General features: G+C 37.1%; 1 long non-coding RNA gene across 1 annotated transcript; it reads right to left on the bottom strand.

Annotated features, from left to right (window-relative positions):
• On the bottom strand, positions 1 to 27,890 carry LOC144317991 (uncharacterized). Its single transcript, XR_013383848.1, has 3 exons — positions 27,757 to 27,890; positions 25,948 to 26,019; positions 1 to 985 (listed from the first exon to the last, which is right to left on the bottom strand). It is a non-coding gene; the product is annotated as an uncharacterized LOC144317991 (long non-coding RNA).

The following is a 27,890-nucleotide window of genomic DNA, read 5'->3' as shown; positions in this document are numbered from 1 at the left end:
AGAGCGAGTTTCTAGCACAGTTGCTTTGTTTTAGTGATGAGATGCAGAAAATAGAAGTGACGTGCTCATGCGAACACATTCAGTGAGTATCTGGGCTGAGAATAGAACAGACTTTCAGGCATTTGGGATGAGAAAGTAAAACAGAAATCATTAGAATGCATTCTGCAGCGATATAAAAGGAGCAAAATATGACTGGAAAATGTGAGGAACGACTGACTCAGGCACTTTTGGCCGTCAGTAAACAGTAAAGAGTTTTGGCGTCAGAGTGCTTGGGTTTGAAGCTCGGCCCTCGCACCTGCTCTCTGTGACCTTGAGCAGTCAGTGTACTTAACCTTCGTCTCCGTTTCCTCCTACGTAAAATGAGAAAAATAGTAATACTCGACAGTTCTCAAAAAAAAAAAAAAAAAAAGTCCTTAGAAGCCCATGGCAGGCCAGAGATAGGGTGGTGGCCTGAAGGCAGGTGGCCTGAAGGAATAGCACTGAGGTCAGAAAGCTACTTTTTGACGTGTTTGACATTTTTGGATCTTTGCGGAGGCAGGCCACACTCAGGCCTCGTCGTCTAATGGAGAAAGGGGGTGAGGTCTTTTTCCACAGCTCACAAACCACCACAGAGATAAGATATAAAACGTATGATAAGGTGACTCGAGCCATCCAGCCATGCCGAAACCTTTTTCAACTGGCAATATAGCAATTGGAAAGCTCTTGACATTGTTGCTGACAATTTTATACCACAGAGAAGACATTTCAAAGGAAGTAGCTCCCCATGTTGCAGGATTGCCTGGCCTACTGCAGAGCAGGTATCCTTCCTGGGGGCCAGCTGCATACCCCGCCCCCCCCCCATTTCCACCAACGCCAGTTGAGAACCATGGCTGGAGGAACCGAAAGACCATTCTGAGTTTAGTCTTTCCAACAAGAACGGATTGGTGATGGAGACATATGGAGAACTTGAGGAGAAAATGACTTCTTATCCGGAAGATTGTGGTATCTAGGAAGAGGAAAGCCAGATATATAAGACATACTAGACCAAACCTCCCCAAACTATGCCCTAGGAATATCTGAATATCTGTTAAAAAAAAAAAAGGCTCTTTGGTGAAAACTGTTTGGAAAACACCACATATTCAGTCATCTTTAGATTCCTAATGCCCATTCTTAGCATGATTATAAATGGTCAGAGAGGCCTCATGGTAAGAAACCAAGTATGAAATATTTCAAAAGGGAAAACTCTTTTCTCCATATACCTCTTAATATGTTCTCTTCCTATGGCCCTTTTCCCATTTCTGCTGTAACAGTGTTCTGTTAACAATTTAAAATGAGCTTTTCTGCACAGGTTTAAAATATTTAAGAAAAGGTATAAAATAACAAGAAAACATAGGTCAAGAAATTAGTAGAGAAATTTCAACTCTTCCACTAATTTTTGTTTGTTTGTTTTTTATGTAACAGGAATGTCAGTACTTTAAGATTCTCTCTTCTCATCCATTAAACCAATCATAAATTCCCAGTTGTCCACAACTGGGTCAATTTCTTTTTTGAATGGCCATTATAGCTATGAAAGCTCTCCCTACTCTTTTTCAAACCCCAACTCCAGGACTCTCTTCCACCTTCTCTTCTTAGTAACTTCACAGAAAAGTAAGTGTGAATTCAATTTTCTCTTCTGCTCCCCAACTTTTACCACTCCTTTATTGTCTTTTGTCTTATCTGAAAGTCACACTCTTACAATAATAATAGTTATAACAACTTCCTTTGTTGCGTTAGAACCTTCTTCTTAGGGTTCTACATAATTACAGTTGACCTTTGAACAACGCAGGGGTTTGGGGGGCTGATACCCCCCACCCCACACTGTCAAAAACGTGCTGTCAAAAATCCGCATATAACTTTTGACTCCCCCAAAACTGAACTGCCAAAAGCCTACTCTTGACCCAAAGCCTCACTGATAACATAAATAGTGGATAAACACACATTTTGTAGGTTATACAATATATATTGTATATTCTATTCCTACAATAAAGGTGGCTAGAGAGAAGAAACTTATCAAGAAAATCGTAAAGAGAAAACACATCTACGTTACTGTAGTTTACCAAAGCCGTGCGTAAGTGAACCTGTGCAGTTCAAGCCCGACTGACATCATCCAATGTCAACTGTATTTTCTAATCCTTACGATAATCCCAGAGAGTAGGAATTACCTCAATTTTATAAGTGAGAAACTGAAGTTCAAAGAGTTTATGTGATTTGTCATGGGGTCAGTGAATGAAGACTCTAAAAGTCTAGATCCCATCCTTGACCTTCTTCTACATTTTTATTATATCCTCCCATCCAGCTCCATTCCCTCAGGATATACAACCATGGTCAAGCTCCTCCTGTTAAAAAAAAAAAAAAAAAAAAAATTCCTGACCCCCTTCATCCTTCACTAGCAACAACCCTAATTCTTTTAATCTTTTCAGGATCAATGTATCTTTTAAATACATGCTCACTTCTTCATGCTCATTGCTGCCTCCTTGAGCAGGAGTGTACCTCAGTCTATTCCCTTTCCAGTTGACCTTGCACGTTACGGGCAACATTGTTTTTCTAAAGTGTAGTTTTGACCATGTCAGCACTCGAGTGCCTCCTCTCAAGAAAGGACTTTGTCCCTAGAGCTCTGTATACATGTGTGGTGAACTACCAGCATCAAGCTATACTCATTCTTCATTAATTTAGTCATTCAACAAATTACTATTCGATGCCAGTCATGAGCAATCCTAATGTTTTGTCTTATCTCAGGTCCTTTATTACCTGTCCCCTGGAGTATCTATAACGCCTCCATTCTACCAGAAGGAATGTTGAAAACAAAGGTGCAAAACTGATCATGGCATGCCCTGCCTACAAAAAGCTTAAATTCCTTTACCTGGCATCCCAAACCCTCAGTTATCTTGCAAGTTCCCTTTGCTTATTAAAACTGCTACTACCAAAAACAAAAAAACAAAAAAACAAAAAAAAAAAAAAACAAACAAATAAAAACTGCTACTACCAACCTAGATTGGTCTGCCTCTTTCTTTTGGTCTTTCTTTGTCCTCTGAGACCAGGGGCCAGTTTCAGATTACACCAGGGAAGCTCTAAGAGGGTTGCAAACCAGCACATCCCCACCCCGCTCCAGTCGTACCAAGCTATGTCTAGTTCCTTGAACATACCAATGTCCTTTCATGATTATGGGTCTTTATACACATGGTTATCCTGGGACTTTCTTCCCCCTTCCTCGCCAGAGGAGCTAATTCATATATATCTCAGGTCAAACTTCTCTTCTTTTGGCAAATTTATCTGAAGTTCCTATCCCCAGAATTAGTTTCCTTCCCACAGATATGGGTTCCATAATAGTTCTTATTGTTTTTAATTGAAATTCTTTGTTTAAATGTCTTTTGCTAAATTATATGTTCCTGGAAGGAAGGGGGCAATGTCATCTTAGTATCCTAAGCACCTACCTCTGTTTCTGGCTTACAGAAAATGCTTAATAAATATTTGTTAAATAACTAAGCAAATACTAGACAATCGAGGGAACAGCAGTACTCACTCTTTGTCCACAAAAAGTCTAAAGAGTAAATAGTGGAAGCACACCGTTATTGCCACACTACTAACCGTGTTGCTTACGTGTTTTAAATGAAACTAACTTTTTAATGAAGGAATTTTCTTCCCAAATGAATGATAAACAGCAGATGATAGGAAATCTTTAAATATATTCATAGATCTTTTGTTGTCTGGAGTGATTTTTCTGAAGTATAAATATGACCATAGAAAGAAATGAATATGAAAATCGAACCAAAAAGACCATTGGGTAATTTTATTCAAATATACTGGAGCATTAAAATTGGGTTCCTCATACAGTAGTTTTTATTATAAGTAGACCTGAAAGTCGTATTCCCCCATTCATAACTCCATGGTTATTCATTAAAATTCCTTTAACCGGGGCACCTGGGTGGCTCTGTGGTTGAGCATCTGTCTTTGGCTCAGGACGTGACCCCAGGGTCCTGGGATTGAGTCCCACATTGGGCTCCCTGCACGGAGCCTGCTTCTCCCTCTGCCTGTGTCTCTGCCTCTCTCTGTGTTTGTCTCTCGCGAATAAATAAATAAAATCTTTATAAAAATAATTATATGAGAATACTAATAGTAATTATGGCAACAGATATGACAACTCAGAAGTGGATGATATCTTAGCAAAATAAGCATTACCAATGTTGACTTAAGAAAGAGGGAAAATTTGAATAGACCAAAGAACAGAGATGAGAAAAGCGAGGAAATTTCAACCATTGAAAAGTGATTACATGCAGCTCAGAGAATTTCATTTAAAAAAATTTTTTTTTTTAATTATTTGAGAGAGGCAGAGTGTGTGTGGGTTGGGGGGGGAGGTGGGAGGAGCAGAGGGAGAAAGCTAATCTTAAGCAGATTCTCCGCTCAGCATGGAGTGGCTGGGCTCAATGTGGGGCTTGATCCCAGGACTCTGAGATCATGGCCTGAGTCACAAACAAGAGCCAGACTTTCAACCGAATGAGCCATCCAGGTGCCCCAACAGCTCAGAGAATTTCAGTGTTCATGTTCATAGGAAACTCCGAAGGATCTAGTTAGTGTTAAATGCAGTTACTAATAAAGTAGCTATAATGTTATGCCCACGATTATAAATTTCCAACAAGCTGTTGCTAATACTGCTGGTCCATAGTCCACACTTGGAGTAACAAGGACTTAAACTACTGCAGTCATAGCAGAGGGAGGAAGTTTCTTAGGTTAATTTTATGATGCTAACATAATCTTAATAGGAAAACATGACAATGATAATATAAAAAGAAGGAGGAAAAGAAGAGAGAGAGGGAAAAATATGGAGGAGGGAGAAGTAAAGCTACAAAACAATATTATTTAATGGAAAATAGGCTCCAGCAATGTATCTAAAGAAAGTTATAAATGACCAATAAGCTTAGGTTTAAGATTAGGAAATCTAGCAACCTAATCCACTAAAACAGCAAATTAGGGAAAAATTCATATGATTATAACAACATGTGATAAAAATGCATTTGAAAAAATATAGTCATTATTTTTAATAAACCTTTAAGTAAAATTGCAACACAAGGAAAGTACTTACATGTAATAAAAATTATTTCCAAAACTCTATTTGGTTATTATCTTAAATGATTAAACCTTAAAATCATCTTATTAAAATTTTTTATCCGGGATCCCTGGGTGGCGCAGCGGTTTGGCGCCTGCCTTTGGCCCAGGGTGCGATCCTGGAGACCCGGGATCGAATCCCACGTCGGGCTCCCTGCATGGAGCCTGCTTCCCCCTCTGCCTGTGTCTCTGTGCCTCTCTCTCTCTCTGTGACTATCATAAATAAATAAAAATTAAAAAGATATAATATAATATAATTTATTATCCTAAATGGTTAAAAGCCTTAAAATCATTTTATTAAAATTTGCTTTGGAAGTTTTCATGAAATCAAGATGAGGAAGCAAACAAAAAAAAAAATTAGATAACTAGCATAAACATCAGAAGAGAAAGCTGATGGTTTGATAGTATTCCTGGGAATACTTTTAGTATTTAGGAATATTTTTAGTATTCCTAAAAACACCTAAGACTGGTGAAAAACAAAAACGATCTGCTGGAATTAATAAGGTAATGGAGCAAGCTGGCCAAATAGAAGAACATACATGAAAATCAATACCTTAACACCTACATAAGTACCTACAGAGGAAGTGTAAAAAGATATGCTACTCACAATATGAGCAACGCCTATAAAATATAAACTGTGTAGGAGTAGATGTAATTAAAAAAAAAGAACAAGAAGAAATCATTGAAAGAAAGTTCCATGTACCTAGATGGGGAGATTTGATAAACATAAACATATTGTCACAAAATTAACATTGTATTTTAATACAAATTCCAGTTAGAATTCCATGGAGGTGGAGCTGAGGGGCAGAAAAACTATTTGACAAAACAGGTTTAAAGATGCAGAGATGAGGGAAACCTGGGCGGCTCAGTTGGTTAAGCAGCTGACCCTTGATTTCAGCTCAAAGTCATGATCTCAAGGTCATGAGATCTAGCCCTGCACTGTGCTCTGTTCACTTAGCGCAGCGTCTGCTTGAAATTCTCTCCTCTCCCTCTGTCCTCTCCCTGCTGTGGTTTCTCTTTCTCTCTCTCTCTCTCTCTCTCCAAAATAAATAAATAGAAGTCTTTAAAAAAATAAATAAGGTGCAGAGATGAGAATAAAGTTGCTCATTTCTGGGGGTAAGAGGTGGTGGATGAAATAAATTTATAAGAATGAATGCCTGAAAAGAGCCAAGAAAATTATGAAAAAGGACAATAAGGGACCACTGGTATATTAAATACCAGAACACATCAAAAATCTTCTGTACATGGAACAGAGGGGTAAGTATGACTACTTGTGTGCCTGAAAGGTTTAAAACAATAGGTTCTGAACCTATTTACATAGGACAGCATCAGAGGTTGTAAAACAGGTTTTGCAACCCATTGTCCGTCTTCTTGTAAGAGGAGGTAAAGAAGTTGATCAAGATGTGGGTAGCAAGGATTTTGTTTTAAACAAATTTCAATGTGCTGTGTATTTATCATCCATCTGCTCCCCAAGGGGAAAGGAGACATATTTTCCCCATCTCCCATATGTGAGCCAAAACACTGGGATTTCAGAAGACCACTGACTTAAAATGGATCTCCTGGAATTTAGGGTGTGTAAAGATGACCTCTTGATACCTGAAAAAATGTAAAAGAGAATAGATGGTTGGTACTGGGTTGGTAGTAGGGCAAAGAAAGGGCAAAGAGTTGAAGCAATCGATAATTCTGCAATAGTTGGGTGAAGGTATCAGAGCACGATGTGGTCCTCACAGAAAGGAGCTAGAATAAGACATCCACCCAAGAAACCTATCGTGAAGGCTGAGCGAGAGTCTACGTGCAGAGTGTACTACTAGGATCTGCCAGGTGAGAAGTGACGAGTAACAGTCAGAGGACCTGTGAGGGGACAATCCATAGGGATGTGTGGGTCAGGAGTGGTCAAGATAGATGGTTCCAAGAGAGTTAGCTTTGGATAACTACCAAGACCAGGGACACTTCACAGCCAAGAGAGATCTACAGACGGCACCAGTCGTAAGCCCTCCTACATCCCTGAGACTGTGATGCTGACGTCCTGCCACCCGAGAGGAGCAGGAAACAGGAAATGAAAGAGAAGCAAGTGAAGGACCCACAGGAATGATAACGACTGACCATGCTGCCTCCTTACCCTCTCAGTGCCAAGCCTAAGGTAGGCACAGGCTTAGGGTAACAGGAAGTTTTATATTAGATGAGTGGTTGGAGCTTTCATATTTATTAATATCTGAACAAAAGTGGGAAAATAATCTGGTCTCATTGTATCTGACCGAGACCTCACAGAGGTGGAGTTGAGAGATAGAATAACCCATTTGACAAAACAAAACAGTTTTAAAGATGCAGAGATGAGGGCAGTCTGGGTGGCTCAGTTGGTTAAGCGGCTGACTTGATGTTGGCTCAGGTCATGACCTGAAAATGATGAGATCTAGTCCTGCATTGGGCTCTCCTTGCTTCGTGTAGAGTCTGCCTGAAATTCTCTCTCTCCTCTCCCTCTGTCCCTCCCCTTGCTTGTGCTCTCTCTCTCCAAAATAAATACATAAAAATCTCTTTAAAAAATAAATAAAAGTACAGAGATGAGAATAAACTCGCTTCTGCTTGTCCTCTATCCATTCTACTTCATTCAGTTAACTGTTCACGTGATCGTATCAACATGGTATTAGAACAGAAGTGAGAGGAGCGGTGAATGGAAATGAGAGCCCAAAATTAGGTCCACAGTAAAAGGAGTGGATCTCTTTAGTAAGTTTTGCTGGAGTCTAATCTAGGAGACTGTAAGGACAGGCTCAGGGTTGGAGAGCTCTCCACCCCTAGCCTTGAAACTCAGAAACAAAAAACATATTTGATTTTAAAGATAAAAGATTTTGGTATGACAAAAGAAACCCCAATAGGTAAGCAAGTGTTTGGAAATACTGCCGACAGAGGCTTAATTATCTGTATGTAATCTACAAAGAGGTCTTCCAAATTGATTTTTATTTATTTATTTTTTTTGACTTTTTTAAAGGCAAAAGAAAAATTCTCTTTTCTAAGAAAACTTAGAAAAAAGTTAAGATAATGAATATACAAGTCATAGAAAAGCAAATCTGAACGATGAACCATATATGAAAAGGTGTTCAAAATCACTACTGATCAAGGAATTTAGATTTGCCATGACTACAAATATCATTTTATACCTAACAAGCTGTCAAAAACCCACAAGAGATAACCCCTGAGGATGCTGACTACTTATTTTACTTAGGCACTACTCTATATGTTTGTATGAATTGGCTTGTGTGATCCTCAGTACAACCCTGTGACGAAAGTACTAGAATTATCCTTATGAATAAAACAATCTATGCGCAGGTATATATAGTCATTGAATGTATAATTCCATACCTGGGAATCTACCTCACGTAAATAAAACAACCAGCACATAAAGATAAATGTATAAGGATATTTATGGGGAACGATGAATTAGGTGATGATTGATATATCCGGAGAATGGAATATTATGATCACATCAAAAAAGAATGAATTAGAGCTGCAACAGTTGACTAAAAATTTCCCGAAGGTATTGTTGGATGAGAAAAGCAAGATGAGGGGCACCTTGGTGGCTCAGTCCATTAAACGTCTGGCTTTGGCTCGTCATGATCCCAGGGTCCTGGGGTCAAGCCCCATTTTGGGCTCCCTGCTCAGTGGGGAGCCTGCTTCTCCCTCTCCCTCTGCCACTCTCCCTGCTTGTGCTCTCTCGAAAGAAAGAAAGAAAGAAAGAAAGAAAGAAAGAAAGAAAGAAAGAGAAAAGCAAGATGAAAATAATTCTACATATAATATAATCCCATACTTACAGAATTGACTATCAAAAACTTTAAATGTATGTGTATATGATAGAATTCTCGGAGCCTTGAGAAAAATAGAGAAAAAGAAAGAAAGCTGTTTATAAATAGTCCTTATAAAATAATGGTAAAGAGCTTCCGTTTAGAGTCCAATTTTATAGACTCAAACATGAGATGTACCACTTAACTATGTTACTTAAGACCAGTAGCTTGGCCTCTGCGTCCCTTAGTTTTTTTTTTATCTACAAGATGGAGATGATTCCAGTATAGACATCATACAGTTGTTAGGATGATTAAGTGAGTTGATGTACACAAAGTAAATATCCCAGAGCATAGTGAATTCTCAATAGAAGTTATTTTATTATTATTATTATTATTATTGAGAAATGGGAGGAGTCAAGTAAAAAGATTTTCAAGTTACCTGAAAAAAATACTGTACAATTGCATTTGCATAAAATTATATCCATATATGTATACATATTTTTAGTAGACTTTTTTAGAGCAGTTTTAGATTTATAGCAAAACTGAGTGGAAGATGCAAAGATTCCCATCTACGCCCTGCCCTCACTCCTGCATTCTCTCATCCATTATCAACATCCCTCACCAGAGTATTACATTTTTTATATCTGATGAACCTGTACTGACACATCGTAATCAACCAAAGTTCATGGTTTACATTAAGGATCACTCGTGGTGTGGTACATATTTTGGGTTTGGGCAAATATATAATGATGTGTATTCATTATAGAATCATAGAGTAGCTTTATTTCCCTAAATATTCCCTAAAAATTCTCTGTGCTTTCCTGACTTGTCCATCCCGCACCCTGACAACCACTGATCTTTCTACAGTCTCCACAGATTTTGCCCTTCCAGAATGTCATACAGTTGGAGTCATACAATGTGTAGCCTTTTCTGATTGATTTCTTTCACTTAGTAATAAGCATTTTAAGTTTCCACCACGTCTTTTTGTGGCTTGATAGATCATTTTCTTTTTAGCACTGAATAATATTGCATTGTCTGCATGTATCACAGTTTATCCATTCCCCTACTGAAGGACATCATGGTTACTTCCAGGTTTTGGCATTATTAATTAAGCTGCTATAAACAAACATCCATATACAGATTTTTCGTGGACATAAAATCACAACTCTTTTGGGTAAATACCAAGGACAGCAATTGCAGGATTGTATGGTAAGATTACATTTGTTTTTGTAAGAAATCACCAAACTGTCTTCCAAAGTGAGTGTACCATTTTACATTCCCAAAAGCAGTGATTGAAAAATCCCTGTTGCTTCAAAATTCTCATCAGCATTTGGTGTTGTCAATGTTCTGGATTTGGGCCATTCTGAAAGGCATGTAGTGGTACCTCGTTGTTGTTTTAATTTGCATTTTTCTGGCGACATATGCTGTGCTTATTTTCCATCTGTGTATCTCCTTTGGTGAAATGTCTGTTGAGATCTTTGGCCTATTTCTTAATTACGTTATTTGTTTTCTTGTTTTGAGCTTTAAGAGTTCTTTGTATATTTTAACACCTGGGTAGGCTCAGCTGGTTAAGTGTCTGCCTTCAGCTCAGGCCCTGATCTCAGGGTCCTAGGATGGAGCCCCACATCAGCCTCCCTGGTCAGCAGGGAATTTGCTTCTCCTTCTCCCTCAGCCCCTCCCCCTGCTCATGCTCTAAATAAATAAATAAATAAATAAATAAATACTTATTAAAAAAAAAAGAGTTCTTTGTATATTTTGGATAACAGTTTTTCATCAGATGTGACTTTTTTTTTGTTTTTAGATGTGACTTTTGCAAATATTTTCTCCCAGTCTGTGACTTATCTTCTCATTTACATTGTCCTTCACAGAACAAAAGTTTTAAATCTTAGTTTATCAATTCTTTCTTTCATGGATCATGCCTTTGGTGTAGTATCTAAAAAGTCATTGCCATACCCAAGGTCATATAGATTTTCTCTTATCTTCTAGGAGTTTTAGAGTTTTTGTGTTTTATGTTTAGGTCTATGATTTATTTTTTATTTATTTATTTATTTATTTATTTATTTATTTATTTATTTGGTCTATGATTTATTTTGAGTTAGTTTCTGTAAAGGGTGTAAGATCTGTGTCTAGACTCTCTTTTTTTTTTTTTTTGGCATGTTGATGTTGAGTTGCCCCAGTACTATTTGTTGAAAAGATTGTCTTTGCTCCATTGTATTGTCTTTGCTCCTTTGTCAAAGATCAGTTGGCTACATTGATAGCCGTCTATTTAAGGGCTCTATTCTATTCCATTATTCTATTTGTTTATTTTGTCAATACCACACAGTCTCATTGTAGTAAGTCTTGAAGTCAGGTAGTGTCAGTACTTCACTCTAACTTTGCTCTTTTCCTTCAATAATGTGTTACATATTCGGGGCTTTTTGCCTCTGTATATAAAACTTAAGATCAATTTATTCATATCCACAAAATAACTGGCTGGAAGTTTGATTGGGATTGTATTAAATCTATAGATCAAAAAAAATCTATAGATCAAATTGGAAGGAACCTATATCTTCATATTATTGAGTCTTCCTATACATTAACATAGAATGTATCTCTATTTATCTCATTCTTCTTTGATATCTTTCATCAGAGTTTTATAGTTTTCATTTTATACATCTCGTACATATTTTGTTAAATTATATCTAAGTATAATTTGAGGAGTGCTAATGTAAATGATGTTGTGTTTTCAATTTAAAATTCCATTTGTTAAAAAAAATAAAAATAAAATAAAATAAAATTCCATTTGTTCATTACTGGTACATAAGAAAGGAATTAGCTTTTATGTATGTACATACTTTTTAATAATTTGATGATATTTTTTCAAGGACTGTGTTATCCTTAAATCTATTTCTTGAAATTTTCTTTCTCAAAATAAAACAGTACAGTATATTAAACTTTGAGTTTCATATAAATTCCAAATGTTTATCAATTTCTAGTCTAAAGAAAAAGTCACAGTACAGGTGGACTTCAAGTAGAAGGCAAGTTTATTTAAAATAATTCAGGTACGGGGGTCTGGATGGTACAGATGGTTGGGTGGTCAACTCTTGGTTTCAGCCTCAGATGGTGATCTCAGGGTCCTGGGATGGAGCCCCACATCAGACTCAAGAGCTCTACATGGAGTCTGTTTGGGATTCTCTCTCCTTCTCCCTCTGCCCCTCGCCCTGAGTCTTTTTCTCTTTAAAATAGGTACATAAATCTTTAAAAAGTAAATAAAATAATTGCTATCTCTGGCCCATGTACCTAAACAGAAACAAAAAAAAAAAAAAAAAGGATAAACTTATCTTTCTTGAAACTTACAAGCATGAAAATACAGTGGAGAATTTCCTATTTTTCAATGGAGCAATAATTTGGTTCATCGCAGAACATACTGTTCTTGCTAAATGAATCAGTAGAAATGAGTAGTTGATTTGTTTGAGAAAAATATGTGTTATCACCCTGGAAAAAGAAAGATGGTACTGGTTTTCTATCCTGAAATAAGTATAGTTTTTAAAAATACTTATAACCAGTAATACTGATACTGATAATAATTTTTAAAACCTATCCATTTGTATAATACTTTCAATTTCAAAGAATATTCATATACACAATATGTTACACAATCCTTACACTAATCTGTTGAGGTCGGTATTATTGTGATCCCATTATACAAATGGGATAGCTAAGGTTCAGAGCATTTAAAAAAACTTGCTTGAATTTATACAACCAGTATGTAAATTGATGTACCTAGACTGAAGCTTGGGTCTTCTCATTCTAAATTCTAATGCTTACCCATACCTGATTACCTACTTACTGTAAATATATACACTATATCATCTTTATTCATTTGTCATTTATGGACACTTGAGCTGTTTCCATTATTTGGCTATTACAGACAAGGCTGCTATAAATACACCAGATTTATCTATAAAAATAAAAAAGTAAAAAGACTGAAGGAGAAAAACCTTCTAACCTGATATATAGGTGGAAAGTAGATATTTCCATCTTTTTTCCACCTTAGATGAAGACGTCAGAAGAGAATGGATAGAAAGAAGGAGCAAGAGAGTGATGGCTTAAAATATGTCTATTTTATACCCCTGTCCTCAAGACTTGAAGCCTAATTCTCATCCCCTGGAGTGTTGGCTAGGCTTGATGATTCTCTTCTAATAAATAGAATGATGGTGTACAGTTTCAGAGACTAAGTCATAAAAGTAATGTCTTCCTACTTGCTCTTCCTTTTGGATATGTCCCTCTAGGAGAAACCAGCTGCTACATTATGAGAATACTTTGAATTCTAGGTAGAAGTCCACATGGTAAGGAACTTTGGTCCACAGCCAATAACTAACACTAATTTGTCAGATTCTTGGAAAGAGATCCTCCAGCCCAGTCAACCTTCAGATGATTGTAGCCCCAGCCAACATCTCTACTACTATGACATGAAAGACCCGACCCAGAATGTCTCAGCCAAACTGCTCCCCAGTTCCTGACCCACTTAGTTTAAGCCACTCAGTTCAGGGACAATTTATTACACAGAAATAGATAACTGATACAAGGGCTTCGGTGTAAAAAATGTAAGTATAAACCAGGATGCCGAAGAATATTTAGAAAATCAGAGGGGCCAGAGTAGGGTCTAGAGGCTGTGTGTTAAGGAATCAGTTTCTTAATAAGTAATAAGTATATAAGGAATAAGTATCTCTTACTTGTTTATATTAGGAGTTTGTAGGGAATTATGCATGTTGAAAATCACATATTTTATTGGTCACTGGGTTAGCTGTTCACCTCATTCTTTTCCAGTTATATGTTGAGTCATTGTCCAACAGGAGTTGGCCTCTCTCCCTCCAGTCTGGAAATACAGCCACAGACCAATGCTCCCTTTTTACTTTCTCATTTTCTCCAGCACTGTAGGCAGTAATCAGTGGTTGGCATAAGACCTTGGATCTGTTTCCATCTCTATCCAAAGCATATTAGAAATAAAGGGCCACACTTTCAAAAAAAAAAAAAAAAGTGACAGGTCTTTGTGTTAAACTGAAGTAATGGTGACACTTTCGAAGGTCCTTTGGAGTTATGTGACCTAATTCATTAAAGGATTGGAATGTAAAGAGGAATGATTGCTAATGGGTACAAAGTTTCTTTTTGAGGTGATGAGGTATTCTAAAATTGATTTTGGTGATGGTAGCACAATTCTACAAACATACTAAAAACATTAAATTCTACAGTTTAGATACATGAAATGTATGGTATGTAAATTCTATCTCAATAAAGGTATTATTTTAAAAAGAAGGGTGGGGAAAAATAAAAAATAAAAAGAGTTAAGAAGATACAACCTTGACTTCCCAGTGATCAAAACCCAACTCTGACTTTGCAGTGACTTCAGTGTTGATCCTCCTTAAGTTATTAAGAGGCACAGTTTTTGAAAACATAATCATAATTACAAGAAAATGAACCAGCAAAATATATTTAGAGCCCTTAGAAACAAATGCTTAGGTTTCTGAATCTTTGTGCAGTGTTTGAGCAAAGAAATTAACATTTGTTCAGTGTCTCCTACTTGTCAGGCACTTTGACATACATTATTCATTTAATTCTTGTACAATTCCATAAGATGGGGATTATTATTCCTGCTTAAAGGTAACATAGCAAGTGATAGAGTCTAAATTTAAATCTACGTTGTCCAGTTACAGGTTTAGTGTCCCTTCTATACTCTCATAAAAGAACCATACAAATTGCTTATCTGTCATATTTGTACTGTAAACAACCTTGTTGTCTTTTTTAATGTATATATTCTCTCCCTTAGTGATTTTAAGCATCTTATTGGCAGATGCCATTTTTAAAAAAATAACTTTTGTATCGCCTTTTATTCCAAACGACTAGCCTAATGCTGTGACCACATAAATATTTATCACGATGAACATGTTAAACCTGGAATGATAACAATAATTTCGGGGTGATGATTACTTCAGGATTTGGGTTGATGCTACAACCTCATGTATTGTGTATGCCACTACAACCCTCACAATCTGCAAGATTATGCAATAAAAAGAACAACGTTGGATTGAGGCAGACCACTCAAACCTATGCAATTTTATGGTCAAAGTGCTATCAAGAAAATAATTGAGGGATGCCTGGGTGGTTCAGCGGTTGAGCGTCTGCCTTCGGCTCAGGGCATGATCCCAGGATCCGGGATAGAGTCCCACATCAGGCCCCCTGTGAGGAGCCTGCTTCTCCCTCTCCCTGTGTCTCTGCCTCTCTTTCTGTGTCTCTCATGAATGAATAAATAAAATCTTTTAAAAAAAGAATAGAATTAGTACATCTGAAGAAACTTTGGACAGCCTAGATATCTCAATGTGTCTAGAGGCTACTTTAGGGAATACTAAATATGGGGAAAAGGGATGGGAGTGCAAATGCCAGTGTGAAGACAAAGTAAATGAAGAATTGCTTTGAACTAATAGGGTTGCTATTTCTCCCAGATGGAGAAAGACCACCTAAAAGGGGAACCTTTGAGGCGCATATCAATGATTTTTAAAATGACATTTATCCTTAGTCGATCATTAGTATCAGAATTAGGGGTGGCAGTTTGCTATCTACTGAATCATACTGGAATTTAGTCCCTAAGGACTAAATTTATTTACCAAATACTGTCTATTGATTTATTTACCAAATACTCTATCTAACGTTGCAATAACCTTACCACATGCCTCGTTCCTCCCTGCACTGCCAAACTCCCTTCCCTCAAAAACATTTTATAGCTAAGGAAATTGAGGCACAGAAAAGTCAAATGACTTGCCTAAAGTAACTTATCTTGAATCCAAGCAGACTGGCTCCAGGGTTCCTGTTCATAACCAATAAACCACCTACTCTCAGATATTGTCATGTGATATTATGGGATCTAATCTGATGAAATATTAGTCACTTTGTAAGTCATATCAAAATCTTATTTCTAATTCACTGAGTAGGGTCATGTAAAGTACTTCTGAAGGTTTTATGTATCAGAAGATGAGGGATCAACGTTTTTAGTTAATTATATTTAGGATAGTCGGTTATTTTATTCTTACAGAACACATTGTTGAATCCTCTTTTAAGTGCTTGTTGTATATAACCACTGGTTCTAATCAATTGCTGGATGCATTTTCTGCTTGGCTTTCCTATATTACCAAGGGGATTGATTAGCCCATTTAATTCTGGCCCAGTACCTTATTTTTTTTTTTTTTTTTCTGGAAGCATTTGGCTCACTTAGAGTTCTCTCTCTCTATATATATATCTTGCTTATACAGGTAGAAATAAAGTACCTATCCATATTTCACAGACACATACTTATGGAATTAACAAAACACGCCTATATATTAATGTCCCTTATTTATATTAAAATCATTAAAACTTGAACATCTATTATATTCATTCTTTAATATTCAAAACACCTTTTTGTACATCCTACATTAACCTTTCTTTTTCAATATCATTAGCAAATTCATGGGCTTTTTATACTCAACTTGTTTCAGTTAGCAAAATCATGATAATAAAGATTCTGATGCTCAGATTGTCAGGACTTGGTGGCTGGAAATCCCTTATGATGGTTCTTAGTCCTTAAATATTGCCCCTGAGGGGGCTCCTGGGTGGCTCAGTTGGCTCAGCGTTTGCCTTCAGTTCAGGTCAGGATGCCAGGAGCCTGGAATCGAGCCCCACGTCTGGCTCCCTGCTTGGGGAAGAGCCGGCTTCTCCCTCTCTCCCTTCCCCCTGTTTGTGTGTGCGTGTGTGCTCTCTCTCTCTCTCATTGTATCTCAAATAAACAAATAAAAATTTTTTAGAAATAAAGAAATATACTGCCCAGACATTATTAAAATTATCCTTGCTTTCTAACGACAGACAAATAAAAAACAGATTTTCAAACAAAATTTTTTTTTCAACATCCTCTACAGAATCCTATTGCTTTTTTTCCTAGAACAGCTTTAAGGGACAAATATCTGGGCTACAAGGGTCATGCATGACTTTCGGTGGTAGGCCAAGATGCTGCTACTGACATTGGTGCTTGATGACTTTCAGCACAGAAATGGAAAATTATATTTCTTTATAAGTTTATGAATTCATATTGAGTTTTTCCAACCCAACATTTTATGGTTTTTACATAGTATTTTTCTGATTTTGTGAAGTTTCAACAACCGCTGAGGCTTTCAACTATGCCTTCATCGGCTGTAAACCTCAGCTATCTTGATTTACTCATTTGTAAAACTGATGTATTCAAAGGATCGTTTGAATGAAACAACACATGTAAAGGGCATACAGCGTCTGGTAGGTAGTAAACTCACAGCCGTTGCTGGCTATAGCTGCGGATACAAAGCTCAGGACTGTTTTCTCTCTCTTGGTACCTTCCCTCCCCCCATCCATCGGGTGTCTGACAAGCTACCATTTTAGTAGAACTCAGCCTTAACCTTTAACGATAGTTGTTTGAGCTGGGACAGGTATTCGGAGGGACTCTGGGTCAAATGCCTGTTTACAAGCCTTAATTGTCATAATCTCTTCTCCTGGGAATATTGGAATTAGTAGATTATGAATATTCTCTTTCCTTCAGAGTCAATCATTTTAAGATAAGTGTGCACCCTCTCCTAAGGATAAGAGACACATTTATCTGATGTGTCCTCATCTGGTTCGATTCGACACGACAAGAGAGGAAGGGCAGAGTCACAGAGGATAAGAACTCTCTTGATTTGCAGATTGGGGAGGTGAAGGCAATTTTTTGAAGAGAGGGCTCATTGTGTGATAGCAGGCACCCCCAAAGTGTCTAACGCTAACTTATAAATGAGGAATAATCTCTAAAAGAAATTACTGATATTCTAGAGCAGCACAGTCCAGTAAAACTTTCTTTTTGGCCTTTATTTGTGCTACCCAATATAGTAGCCACTAGCCATACATGGCTTTTCAGTACTCGAAATGTCACTAGTGCAACTGAAAACTAAAGGCACAAAATTAATTCTATATCATTGTAACATACAATCTATACAATATAATTATATGTAGCGAGCACTTATTATATTGGACAACACAATTTTAGAAGTGTCAGTGAAACTGCATATCATACTTATTTAAAACTTCAGAATTTGGGATCAGTCGTGGGTACAAATTTGGTCTACGCTATTGATTATCTGAATGAATTTAAGTACCTTATTTTACCTATCTAAGCCTCAGCTTCTTTTCAACAGAAAAGTGGAAATAATCCCTATTTTGTAAAGGATGGTGCTACTCAAAGTGTGGTTTGCATGTCAATGCCCATCAGGGAACTATTTGTTACAGGTCAGAAATTAAGAGTAAGCGACATAAAAAAATTGACAGTGATTTTGTGTCTTTCGGTTCTAGTAAAATTTCACATGACACGCCAAATTTTCATTTTTCTCACTATTTGTTTTTGTTGTGTTTTACAAAATTATCAGTCTGCAACAGATTACAAATGAAAGATGATCTTTTACTGTCAGAGATTCACTGGGTGTATGGAGCTAGAAGGTCTAGAATGATGTCTGTTTTGTTACACGGGATTGATGAATGGCTATTTGGTCTTGTAATTTCTCAGTCTCTAAGGCAATAGAAACAATTCCTCCTTTGCATTGCTCAGAATATAATCCCATTGATTGATTCTGTGCCTGACTAACCATATCCAGGCCTGTAAGTCTCTTTCCTTGAACAGCTATCAGGCACAATAAATTAGAGTCTGTGCAAGCTAATAGCCATTTATTTCACTCCAACAATTGATTGTACTTTTGGCTGAAGAAGGTGTTGTTAATAATGTATGTAGGAAATGAAGTTTGTTAATCCAAGTAAATAATGAATAATATGTATTTAACCAAGAAAAACAGATTATTTTAAGTAAAGTGGAGCAGAGTAGATTTTTAGGACAATGGAAACAGATTGTGTGAGACTATAATGGTGGTTGAATGTCATATATTTGTCCAAACCCATAGAATGTACGATACTAAGAGTGAACTCTAATGTAAACTATGGATTTAGGGTGAGTGAGTGTGATGTGTCAATGCAGATTCATCAGTTGTAATAAATGTACCTCCCACTCTGGTGGGGCATGTTGCCAATGGAGGAGGCCGTACATGTGAGGCACATGGGAAATCCTTGTAAATTCCTCTTATTTTTGTGGTGAACCTAAAACTTCTCTAAAAAAATAATAAAGTCCCTAAAAAAAAAAAAAGAAAAATTAATGAACTAAAATTTCTGACTTAATGTGGAAAACAAAGATTGTTAGCCTTCGCTGCTTTGGGGACTTATATGGCTATTTGGTAATAGTGTTTAAGGACTACTGGGTCTTAGAATACCTGAGTGGCTGAGTCAGGGAAACATCTGCCTTTAGCTCAGGTCATGATCCCAGAGACATCGAGCTCCATGCTCAGGGGGAATCTACTTCTCTCTCTCCCTCTGCCCCTGCTCCTACACTCTCAATCTCTCTCAAATAAATAAGTAAAATCTTAAAACAACAACATAAAAGAACTACTGGGTCTTAATGCACTGGCGTATATTGCATAAGAATATACTTTATACTATGAAAAGAAAATTAGACAGGATTTATTACTAGGGACCACAAAGACCCATCATCATTAATTTTTGGACCATGTCTTATTAGATGAATATATGCAGCTATTTTATGTTGAAAAGAATTTGAAAGTCCAAATGTCACAGCAAATAATCAATATGTATTTTCTAAGGTTTTATTTGAGTTCCAGGTAGTTAACATCCCATATATTACTTTCAGGTGTACAATGTAGTGATTCAACACTCCTATGTGACATCCGGTGCTCATCACAACAGTGCACTCCCCAATCCCCATCACCTGTTTAATACATTCCCTCATCCACCTCCCTTCTAATCACCAACAGTTTTTTCTCTGTAGTTCAGAATCTGTTTCTTGGTTTGCCCCATTCTCTCTCTTTTATTTTTCCCTTTGCTCATTTGTTTTGTTTCTTATATTCCACTTGTGAGGGAGATCATACAGTATTTGTCTTTCTCAGACTGACTTATTTTGCTTAGTATAATAGTCTCTAGATCCACTCACATCTTTGCAAATATCAAGATTTCTTTTTCTTAAAAAAAAGATTTGTTTATTTGAGAGAGAGAGAGAGAAAGCACAAGCAGGCAGAGCGGCAGGTAGAGAGAGAGGGAGAAGCAGGCTCCTCCTTAAGCAGAGAGCCTAATGCTGGGCTACATCTCAGGACCCCGGGATCATGACCTGACCTGAAGACAGACACTTACCCGACTGAGTCACCCAGGCACCCCAGATTTCATTCTTACTGATGGCTGAGTTAATTCCATAACATATATACATACATACATGCATACATACTACACATCATCTTTGTCTGTTCATCAGTCAGTGGACATCTGGGCTCCAACCCTAATTTGGCTATTGTTGGGAATGCTGCTATAAACATCAGGGTGCATGTATCCCTTTGTATTAGTGGTTTTATAACCTTTGGGTAATTACCCAAAGTATTTACCAAGGTAGTTCAATTGCTGAATCATAGGGTAGTTCTATTTTTAACTGTCTGAGGAAGCTCCATACTGTTTTCCAGAGTGGCTGCACCAGTTTGCTTTCTCACCAACAATATAAGAGGATTCCCCTTTCTCCATATCCTCACTAACACCTCTTGCTTCCTGTGCTGTTAATTTTAGCCATTCTGACAGGTGTGAAGTGATATCTCATCGTAGTTTTTGATTTGTATTTCCCTGATGGTGAGTGATGTTGAGCATCTTTTCATGTGTCTGTTGGCCATCGGGATATCTTCTTTGGAAAAATGTCTATTCATGTCTTGTGCCCATTTGTTTACTGGATTATTTGTTTTTTGGGTGTTGAGTTTTATACATGATATATTTTGGATACTAACCCTTTATCAGATATGCCATTTGCAGTTATCATCCCTCATTCTGTAGGCTGCCTTTTAGTTTTGTTGATTGTTTCCTTTGCTGTGTAGAAGCTTTTTATCTTGATGAAGTCCCAATAGTTCATTTTTTATTTTGTTTCCCTTGCCTCAGGAAGACATACCTAGAAAGAAGTTGCTGCAGCCAATGTCAAAGCAATTGCTGCCCGTGTTCTCCTCCTCTAGGATTTTGATGGTTTCAGGTCTCACATTTAGGTCTTTCATCCATTTTGAATTTATTTTTGTGTCTGGTGTAAGAAAGTGGCCCAGTTTCATTCTTCTGCATGCTGCCGTTCAGTTTTCCCAACACCAGTTGTTGAAGAGACTGTCTTTTTCTCCCTGGACCTTCTTTCCTGCTTTGTTGAAGATGAGTTGACTCTACTCTTGTGGATCCATTTCTGGGTTTTCTCTTCTGTTCCATTGATCTGTGTGTCTGTTTCTGTGCCAGGACCATATTGTTTTGATCGCTGCAGCTTTGTAATGTCACTTGAGGTCCGGAACTTTGATGTTTCCGACTTTGCTTTTCCTTCTCAGTGTTGTTTTGGTGATTCGGGGTCATCTGTGGTTCCATACAGATTTTAGGATTGTTTGTTCTAGCTCTGTGAAAAATGCTGTTGGTATTTTGATAGGGATTTTATTAATCTATAGATTTTATTAATAAAATAGGGATTTTATTAATCTATAGATTACTTTGGGTGGCATTTTGATAGGGATTTAATTAATCTATATATTTTGATAGGGATTTTATAAATCTATAGATTAATTTGGGTGGTATAGACATTTTGACAATATTTGTTCTTCCCATCCATGAGCATGGAATGTCTTTCCATTTCTTGATGTCATCTTCAGTTTATTTCATCAGTGTTTTATAGTTCTCAGAGTAGAGGTCTTTCACCTCTTTGGTTAGGTTTATTGCTAGGTGTCTTGTGATTTTTGATGCAATTGTAAATGGGATTGATTCCTTGATTTCTCTTTCTGGTGCTTCATTATTCTTGGTATATAGAAACGCAACAGATTTCCATAGACTGAATTTGTATCCTGAGACCTTACTGAATTTGTGTATCATCAGTTCTAGCAGTTTTTTGGTGGAGTCTTTTGGGTTCTCCTTGCCACTTTTGGATACTTTTTATTTCGTTTTCTTGTCTTATTGCTGGGGCTAAGACTTCCAATATACTATGTTATAGTGGTGAGAGTGGACGTCCCTTTTCTGTTCCTGATGGTAGAGGGAAAGCTCTCAGTTTTTCCCCATTGAGGATGATACTAGCTGTGTTTTTTCATATATAGCCTTTATTATGTGGAGTATGTTCATACTTCATCTACTGAGATGGTCATATGGTTCTTATCCTTTTTATTTTTTAATTTTTTTTTTTTTACTAATGTGTTGTATCACATCGATTGATTTGTGCAAAGTGAATCCTTCTTGCAGCCCAGGAGTAAATTCCATTTGATCATGGTGAATGATTTAATGTACTATTGGATTTGATTTATTAGTATTTTGTTTAGAATTTTTGCCTCCATATTCATCATGGTTATTGGCCTGTAATTCTCTTTTTAATGGAGTCTTTATCTGGTTTTGGTATTGGGGTAATGCTGTCCTCATTGGATGAAAGTTTTCCTTTCATTTATATTTTTTGGAATAGTTTGAAAAGAATAAGTATATATTTAATTTTTTTTGCCCCCTTGAGATACTGGGTATATGGAATACCTTATGGTTTATAGGCAAATGTGTTACGATACCAATAAAAGAGATTATTATAATTATATGACTGAAATATACCCAATCAAAAGGCTTCAATTACAAAGTGGTCACTCAGAGAACATATGTGCTTAATAAAATCTTGAGTAAATGATCTCAGAAAATAGATGCATCAGTGAAATAATTTATGTTACATAAGCAATTTATGTTATTACAGCTGCACTTCAATAATAAGAAAACAAACAAATAATATCTTATTAAAAGATAAAATGAGGGGCACCTGGGGGGCTCAGTGGTTGAGTGTCTGCCTTTGGCTCAGGTCATGATCCTGGGGTCCTGGGATTGAGTCCCACATTGAGCTCCCTGCTTGGAACCTGCTTCTCCCTCTGCCTGTGTCTTTGCCTCTCTCTCTCTCTCTGTGTGTGTGTGTGTGTGTGTGTGTGTGTGTCTCTCATGAAAAAATAAACAAAATCTTAAAAAAAATAGATGAAATATAATTACATAAGGTAAAAGAAGTTGAAATCATCACATAATATATTTGAGTATAGATGTGTAAAGTCTTCTAAAGAAATATAATGGCTTCCTGTATCAGAGTTGATAATAATCACAGGGAATGTTTTTATATTTGTGTATTTGTTTCTCTGTTGAAGAATAATTGACATACAACTATTCATTTACTGATGGACACAGATTTCTTCTATATCTTAGCTATTATAAATAATACTGCAATAAACGTAGCAGTGCAGCGGCGCCTGGGTGGCTCGGCGGTTGAGCGTCTGCCTTTGGCTCAGGGCGTGACCCCGGGGTCCTGGGACCCAGTCCTGCATTGGACTCCCCACGGGGAGCCTGCTTCTCCTTCTGCCTGTGTCTCTGCCTCTCTCTCTCTGTGTCTCTCATGAATAAATAAATAAAAATCTTTAAAAATAAAATAAATGTAGGGGTGCACATGTCTTTTCAAATTAATGTTTTTGTTTTCTTTGAATAAACAGTAGTGGAATTACTGGATTGTATGGTATTTCCTTATTTAATTTTTTGAGGGATCTCCATCCTATTTCCCACATGGCTGTACTAATTTACATTTCCACCAATAGTACACATGGATTCCTTTTTCTCCAAATTCCCACCAAAGCTTGTTATTTCTTGTCTTTTTGATACTGGCCATCCTGACAGGTATAAGACGGTATCTCATTATGGCTTTGCTTTACATTTTCCTGATGATTAGTACTGTTTAGCATGTTTTCATGTCCCCGTTGGCCATCTGTATGTCTTCTTTGGAGATATGTCTAATTGGGTTCTCTGCCTACTTTTTAATCAGATTTTTGTTTTGTTTTGTTTTGAGTTGTATAAATTCTTTTTTTTTTAAGGTTTTATTTATTCATGAGAGACACACACACACTCACACAGAGAGAGAGAGAGAGAGAGAGAGAGAGTCAGAGACACAGGCAGAGGGAGAAGCAGGGTCCATGCAGGGAGCCCGACGTGGGACTTGATCCCGGGTCTCGAGGATCATGCCCTGGGCCGAAGGCAGGTGCTAAACCGCTGAGCCACCCAGGGATTCCCGAGTTGTATAAATTCTTATTATTTTGGACATTAACCCCTTATTGGATATATAACTTGCAAATATCTTCTCTCATTCAGTAGGTTGCCTTTCATTTTGTCAATGGTTTTCTTCACTGTACAAAAGCTTTTCATTTTGGTATAGTCCCAGTAGTTTAATTTTGCTTTTGTGTCCCTTGCTTTAGGAGATAGACCTAGAGATATGTTAACTAAGGGCATGTTCAAGAGATTACTCCTTGTGTTTTCTTCTAGGAGTTTTATGGTTTGAGGTTTCATGGAATGTTTTAATATAGCTAAAGAAAAAAAAAAGCAACAAGTAGATGCATATGAGGTTGAGGGATGGAAGTGTTAGTCATCCAGGAATGCAAAGGAAAATGAGTCATAGAGACACAAGTTGGCCCTGACCCTCAAAGCATGGTGTGCTGGTGAGGAGTGGATTATTACTCCTCAGGTCTTGTGAGCCTCCATCTGCCTCACAGACAGCATTTCCTTCTTGTGGAAGAGTGCACATCAGGTTCCCAAAATGTAATGCCATTAAACATTAGAATCAAATACTTGACTCCTCTTATTCTGATTCCATGCTCACCAAGCAGCCTTCTGCTTATTTGGCCTTGCATGCAGTTTGTCTACAGGGGGGTGCACTGATGGATAATTCTAGTACATTCAACCATTAATTTTAGATTGGAATTCTGATATATTAGTCTTTTATCCTTGGCTATCTCATATCCATCCCTGGAAAATGGATTCACTCTTAGGGAATTGACAAAATTAGATTTCTTTACTTGTCCCAGTGATGACAAGCTCACAGACTACGGTGAGTCTATCTTCCTAAGTGTCACTATAGAAAGCTCTTGACTGTCAGCCAACATTCTACAAACAATAATAGCCCTTCGCATTCCCTGGGCCAAATGTTCCTAACAGTCAAGGAACCATAATAGGTTTAGATTTTAGCATTAGGGGTCCTCAGTAGTTTTATGATTGCTTGACTCATTTTTCTACTCATGATATTGCCCCCAAATGACCCGAATGATGCTATTTTGGAAGCTGCAAAGGTAGAATGTGAGGATAAGAGTTACCTGAGTGCTAGAATGAGAAAGTTTGAGAAAAGGAAAAAAAAAAGAGGGTAAAGTTGGAGTAAAGATGGCATCCTTATGACACCATCCTTATGATAGCAATTTCACATACTGTTTTACCCTGCTCAACATGTTCTAAACTCAACTATTCACCAGTATCTGTCTTTTCTCTTGTTAATGAAAACGAGGAAATGCTAAGGAACAAAGACTCTATGAAGCATCTTAAAATCAGGCAGGGTTCCTTCTGCTCCTTGAAGGAAGAGTAATAATGGTATCTAGAAAACAGATAAATAGAAGGGAGAAAGCTCAAGGAAGCAAACCCAAGGAAGTAAAGAAAGGTTTTATTCTTTTATTAAGGTAGCAATGCACTGATATTTACATTGGCATTTGGAGCTGTTAGTAAATCACAAATCTTTAGTTAGAAGCACTTGGACTTTAAGGAAGATGAAGGAAGGAGCAACCTGAGAAGAAAATACACTTAACAATGAAATTTTCATTGGATTTCATAAATGCCAGTGCTCAGTGTTAATGCAGAACACTTACCATACAATGTCATCATGGCTACTGTATTTATCAAATCTTTTTAAAAAGATTTTATTTATTTATTCATGAGAGACACGGGGAGAGAGAGAGGCAGAGACACAGGCAGAGGGAGAAGCCGGCTCCCTGCAGGGAGCCCAACGTGGGACCAGGATACAGGGACCCCAGGATCAGGCCCTGGGCCAAAGGCAAGTGCTAAACCGCTGAACCACCTGGGCGTCCCTATTTATCAAATTTGAATTTATAGATACGCAAAGCAATTTTCAGAAACTTACCTGTAAGGCTGAGTGTGGTTTGTACAAGCCGAGGGACACTTGCTATGTGTTTATTCTAACAAAAAGCAAGACCTAAAAAAAAAAAAAAGGCAAGACCTAGTTTAGGGGACAGATAATATGGAAACCAAACTTTGCAATGTGAATGACAGAAGAGAACTTTATCCCAGGTAAAGATTTCTAATCTACACACTACGAGTGGTAAGATTTACGATTTCATCTAGATACTGATTATAATATAGGGTTCGTATGGAAAGTAAATTTATAAAACACCTCAAGAATGTTAAATAAACCAGCCCATCATCCATTAACCAATTAATTACCACAGCAAATATATACTGAGGGTCCACTGGTGCCAGGCACTGGGTGGGGGCCATAGATGTTATGGTGAATGGAACATAGTCTCTATACTTTTAGAACTTGTATTTCCATGGAAGATACAGAAAACTAAGTCAGCAATTACACTTGGCAAAAATAAACATAAGTAGTGGTCAAAGTGCTGAATTCCCTGGCAGTACATAGAAGCACCTAACTCAGATAAGATAAGGTGCAGGTGAAGTACTGACAACTAATTTGAGATTTAAGGACAAGAGGAAATAGTACAGATGAACTTTTGAGGAAAATTATTCAGGACAAACAGTTGTGTACAAACTGAAAGTGCCAACATTATTGGTAAACAGAGTCAATGACACCATGATGATGTTTGTAACACACTTTCAGTTCTTTGGACTTTTTCTAGAGGGCTATTGAAGATTTAAAAAATATTTAGTATAAATATTTGATGCACACAAAAAAGCATGGTAATATTAAAAATTCTGTATATACATCACGAAGCTTAAGAAATGAAACATAAACACCTTTTAAAAGGGGGGGGGACCCTAAAAGCAAAAATTAGAAATATATGCTTAATACAAATACGTCTATGATGGAATTTCCTTATGAATACTTAACTGAAGGCACTTCTTTCCTTCATGCTCCACAGAAACCACTATCCTGAATTTGCTGTTATTATTCTGATACTTTCAGATTCGTACTTTAACTACATACATAAATCTAAATAACAAAAACAAATGAGAGGTGAGTAAGTTTGCCTGATAAAATACAATTGTAGGACACTCAGGTGAATTTGAGTTTCAGATAACAGTAATCTTTTAGTATAAGTATGTTTCAATTATTGAATGGATATTTGCAATATAGTCCAATGCAATATTTGGGACTACTTACATCAAAAACTGTTTATCTGAAACTCAAATTTAACCGAATGTCCTATAATTGTATTTATAAATCTGGCAGTCCAAGGGGTGAATGGATGTGGGGTTCTGCACATGCACGCATGAATAGGAAATGGAAATCAGAGACACCACAGTTTGGAGGCAGTTTTAAGCGATAGTGACCTGAACCCAACGATGGTCACTGTAAAGTCGAGAGACATGGTTCAATTTTAAAGCCATGTGAAAGGTAGAAAGGTCAAGATTTAGTAACTGGTTGAATGAGGGAGGAATTAAGAGTGATGGAAGTGATATACAGGTTTGCCAGTGGGATTGCTCATGGAAATAAGCTTTACATTGGACATATTGAGTTGGATGTTATCTTGAGGAATATTTAGGTTAATGGATACGGTATGTAGCTGGATGTATTCTAGGCAATAAAACAGAACCAGGAAGCCATGGACACAAGTACTGACCCTGATCCATCCATTCCATTTAATCTCTTATTTCATCTTAGCCTCTTTTAGGGAAAAATCCACTCCTATCCTGTCCCTGTACTGTCTCTTGTTCCAAGCCCTTGTTGGTGATCTAAAAATAATCTCACCTATAAATGGCACAATGTTATCTTTTCATATTCATCTCATATTGACTTGTTTTCTCATTACGCTCTTGGCATCTTTCCTCTCTCTCCTGCATAAGTCTGTGTGTTTTATCTGTCTCAGAGGAATTCCTTCCTTC

The sequence above is a fragment of the Canis aureus genome, chromosome 8, assembly GCF_053574225.1.
Source record: "Canis aureus isolate CA01 chromosome 8, VMU_Caureus_v.1.0, whole genome shotgun sequence".
NCBI lineage: Eukaryota > Metazoa > Chordata > Mammalia > Carnivora > Canidae > Canis > Canis aureus.
This window is presented reverse-complemented; position numbering and strand designations above follow the sequence as displayed.